General features: G+C 49.2%; 1 protein-coding gene across 1 annotated transcript in view; it reads left to right on the forward strand.

Annotated features, from left to right (window-relative positions):
- TMIE (transmembrane inner ear) overlaps positions 1-4,642 on the forward strand; it is a 13,505-nt gene that overhangs the window by 764 nt on the left and 8,099 nt on the right. The gene's annotated exons all lie outside the window — the stretch shown is intronic.

Raw genomic sequence — 4,642 nt, forward strand, 5'->3', positions numbered from 1 at the left:
TCCCGGGGCTCGGGATGCTCCAGGAATGTGGGGGGTTTCTTTTCCCGGGGCTCGGGATGCTCCAGGAATGTGGGGGGTTTCTTTTCCCGGGGCTCGGGATGCTCCAGGAATGTGGGGGGTTTCTTTTCCCGGGGCTCGGGATGCTCCAGGAATGTGGGGGGTTTTCTTTTCCCGGGGCTCGGGATGCTCCAGGAATGTGGGAGTTTTCCAGGCATTTAAGGTGGCTCTGAAGGGGTTGGAGGTTCTTTGGGAGGCCCAAAAAACTGGGAAGAAGGAGCTTTGGAAGGGTTTTTTAGCCCGGTTCCAACAAGTGGCACATGTCAGGGATCAGGGGGAGCTGGGAAAGACAAGGAATGATCCCGGTTATAAAGACCAGGAATGATCCTGGTGATCCCACCCCTGGATGCACCTGCCCCAGGGAAACGTTTGGGGGCATTTTCCTCCTTCTTCCCTTCCCTCATTCCCTCTGGTTCTGCACAGGCAGGAACTCTGGAGGTGACATTCCCGCCCCAGCTCAGCTCCAGAGCTTTTTTCCCTGAGGATGACTGTGCACTCCCAGGGCCCCAGCTCCCTGGGGAAAGGCGGGGATGGAGGGAAAGGCTGGGAGGGAGGGAAAGGCTGGGATGGAGGGGAAAAGCAGCTTCACAAGCCCTGCCAGAAGGGAGAATCCTGCTTGGAAAAATGAGCCTCCAGAATTCCAGCTGCCGACAGTTTTGCAGCCCAACCACTGCCCAACCCTCTGCTTGTCTCACTCTAAAGCAAATTAATTCCAGATTTTCCAACAGATCCCCCTGTTTAATTGGGCCATAAGATCCCCAGCAAGGCAGGCAGGGACCTCAAACCCCTTCCCGAACTGCTGGAGACGTTATTCCCAGTTTTTCCTGAGCTGTTCAGCCTCTCTCAAGGTGACAAGTGAGGCAGAACTTTCTCTTACCGAGCACATTTCCCAAAATATGCTCCACTGCCCCTGTGCAGACGCAGCACCCACCCACCAGGATGTTCCCTTTCCTTGCATCCCAGACACACATTTTGCAGGAACTGTCCTCGTGCCAAAGCCAGACAAAGAGAGGCCTCCAAACTGCCAGAATTGTTATAAACCAGGTGTCATTTTAGGGCCTGGTTTTTACTAAAACCAGCCTTTCTTGATCCGAGGCTCTGCAAGGGCTTTGTCCTATAAATAATGAGATAATTTGGTTGCCCCGAATAATTCAATTTGTGCTGAGCCAGTCCACCACAGCAAAGGGGCTGGACATCAAAACATTTCACTCAGCTGAGGAAAAAAAACCAAAAATAACCCAAAAAGGAGAAGTAAAGAAAGAAGATGTTTGTTTGTTTTTTTTAATGGTGTTCAAGTGTTTGCAAATTCATTTCCACCTGGGAGAGAAGAGGCAAGAAAAGCCTCTGAATATTGAATTTAGTGGCATTGGCAAAAAGCTTTTTCTCTCCTGGGAGAATCGTCGGTCCTCTGGGTTGGAAGTTTAGCTGGGCAAGGATTAGGGAGTTCTCCTGGCACTGGGTGAATCTTGAAATAAAATCATGGAATCCCAGCATGGTTTGGGTTGGGAAGGACCTTAAAGACACAGGTCCAGCCCAGGGACACCTTCCACTAGCCCAGGTTGCTCCAACCTGGCCTTGGACACTTCCAGGGATCCAGGGGCAGCCACAGCTTCACTGGGAAAAAATCCATTCCAGCCCCTCCCAGCCAAGAATTCCTTCCCAATATCCCATCCAAACCTACCCATCTCCAGACCTTTCAAACTCAGACATTATCAGCTGCTAAAGAAACCCCTGGAATGTTGGGAAAAGGCCCTTTTCCAGTGTCACCCCAAGAAAACTGAAGACAGGAGAACACACTTTGCCTTTTTCTCCCCCTTTTCCCGGGGCTGCTCAGCCCTTGCATCCAGCTCCCAGAAAATACCCCCCATTCCATGAAATTCCTGTGGCTTTCCACCTTCCCCCACATTCCTGCCAGGATAAGTGATGCCTTTTAGGAAGCAGGGAGCTCCCCCAGGGCAGGAGGGCTGAGGAGGCAGCAGTTTGTAACATCCCTGCTCCCCTCCAACCTGCCCAAGGGACGCTCTGGAAACATCCCTGGAAAGAGGGAGGGAGGAAAATCCACATTTCCAGCGCCTCTAGTATGGAATTCTCTCCTTCTAAAGGTCAATAGAACCCTCATCACTCCTTGTCTTCATCCCTCTTTTGGGGCAGAGCTAAAAATCCCAGAGCTGAAAATCCCAGAGCTGAGAAAATCCCAAGATTATTTGGGATGATCCTTCAGGTCCCTTCCAACCCCAACCATTCCATGGTTCCACTCCATAATTTATCCCACTTAAATTCACTCATTATGACCTTTTTTTCCCCCTATTAATTGACCTGGGAAGGAAACCCAGATCAATTCTTTATTAGGATTCCCCATTTGCACTCGGTGACCTCGGAGGTCTTTCCAACCTCAGGGATTCTGGGATCATCCCTGTGTTTCCAGCGTTGCATTTGGACCCTGCCAGGGTTGGGATGCCCTCACCAGAGACATTTTTCCCTCCTGGATGGATGTCCCTTGCTGGATTCTCCATCTCCTGCTTAGAAGGAAAGGCAGGGAAAGAACATTTGTGTGCCTTTATTTAAATCTCCACCTTCCTGAGCCATCCGTGGCTTTTGGATGTGGAACCAAATGCAATTAAGGGATAAATATTGTTAATTTTTCAGGGAAACACCAACACCAATCAAGCCTAATTAGAAGGGACATTAAAAAAAAAAAAAAGACCTCAAAAAGTGGTGCCTTTTGCTCTTTTTCTTCTCTGCTGCTTAAATAAAACTCCTGCATCCGACAGCTCCCTCCTTTTCCACTGGGAATGATCCCTCTGCTCCCCCCTCAGCACCACTGACAGGTCCCACCTGCCTGAAGTGAATCAGAAGGGAGCAACAGTGATATTTTTAATTATTTGGGAGGCAGGAGAACCAATGTCAAACTGTTCTGACCTCAAAATGCCACTTGCCTGGGAAGGATTGAATGGTTTGGGATTTAGGAGATGTTTTGCAGCCCCGAGTTTCCAAGCTCAGGGCAGATCCAGCTCCTTATGGAATAGTTTTTTTCACCTCCCAGCCCTTTTTTGGGCGCTTGGAGAAGCAGAAGGAAGACCAGGATATCAAAATAGTCCAACCTTGACTCTGAGTTTAGTTCCCCCACCCCCAAAATAGCCCCGTGGGATTGGAAACCCAAAATAAGGGGCAGCAACAGGCCCCCAACCCCCTGCCAGGGAGCCACTTGATCCCTGGGACACCCCAAAAATCCTCTTCCCTGCTCCCAATCCCAGAGATCAAGCACAGACCTGGATCCAGGGCAGGATTTATTTGCTTTAAATGGAGAATCTGGAAACTGGATCCCCAAATCTGAGCTGGGCACTGCAGGCTCTGCTTCGAATCCCTGAAATAATCATTGATTTATTATTTATTATTTATTATCAGCTCTGGAGATGTTTCCTTAGTGAATAAGCAGCTCTTCCACCAACACTCCCTGGAATATTCACCAATCCCTACATCATTTTCTCCTCTGCATTTCAGTCCAGGCTCCTAAGCCAGAATTTTCTCTTTTCCATAAACACAATTAAACCCTGGTTTTAGCCCAGAGCCTCCTCATTATTCCTTAAATTCTGCTCCATTCCAGTTCCTCCTGGACTCCCAACTTTCTCCCATCCCTATGGACATTGCCCTGAGGTTGATCCCAGGTGTGTTTGCAGCTTTTCCTTTGGTATGTTCCCATTTTCTTGCCTTCCAAAGCCTATCCCTGTTGAATTATCCCCTGAAAGCTGCCAGTGCTGCTTCTTCCCTGAATTTTCCATGTTCCCAACAGCCTCCTTCACCTAAGGATGACTCCCTGAAGCCTGAGCCCCTCTGCAGAAGACTTCCCTCCTTCCTCCAGTCCTCTGGAATCTTCTGTTCAGTGCAACTGCTTTGCATGGACAAAGCAATGTCCACATTCCACTCCTGGACCACATTCCATCCCCTTTGATGGAATTCTGGATATTTTTTCCACTTCTGGACCACATTCCGTCCCCTTTGATGGAATTCTGGGTGGATTTTCCCCTCCATCCTCCACTCTTGGTCCACATTCCATCCTCTCTGATGGATCTTTGATGGATCTCTGGGTGTTTTTTCCCCTCCATTCTCCACTCTGGGACCACATTCCATCCCCTTTGATGGGATTCTGGGTGATTTTTCCCTCCATCTTCCACTCTTGGACCAAATTCCATGACCTTTGATGGAACACTGGATGGTTTTCCCCTCCATTCTCCACTTCTGGACCACTTTCCATCCCCTTTGATGGAACTCTGGGTGGTTTTTCCCTCCATCTTCCAATCCTGGACCACATTCCATCCTCTCTGGTGGAACTCTGGGTGGTTTTTCCCCTCCATCTTCCAATCCTGGATCACATTCCATCCTCTCTGATGGAACACTGGGTGGTTTTCCCCTCCTTCCTCCACTTCTGGACCACATTCCATCCCCCGGAACTCTGAATGTTTTTTCCCTCCATCTTCCAATCCTGGACCACATTCCATGCCCTTTAATGGAATTCTGAGTGTTTTTTCCCTCCATCTCCAATTCTGGACCACATTCCATCCCCTCTGATGGAACTCTGGGTGATTTT

The sequence above is a fragment of the Lepidothrix coronata genome, unplaced genomic scaffold (assembly GCF_001604755.1).
Source record: "Lepidothrix coronata isolate B3197 unplaced genomic scaffold, Lepidothrix_coronata-1.0 Scaffold173, whole genome shotgun sequence".
Taxonomy (NCBI): domain Eukaryota; kingdom Metazoa; phylum Chordata; class Aves; order Passeriformes; family Pipridae; genus Lepidothrix; species Lepidothrix coronata.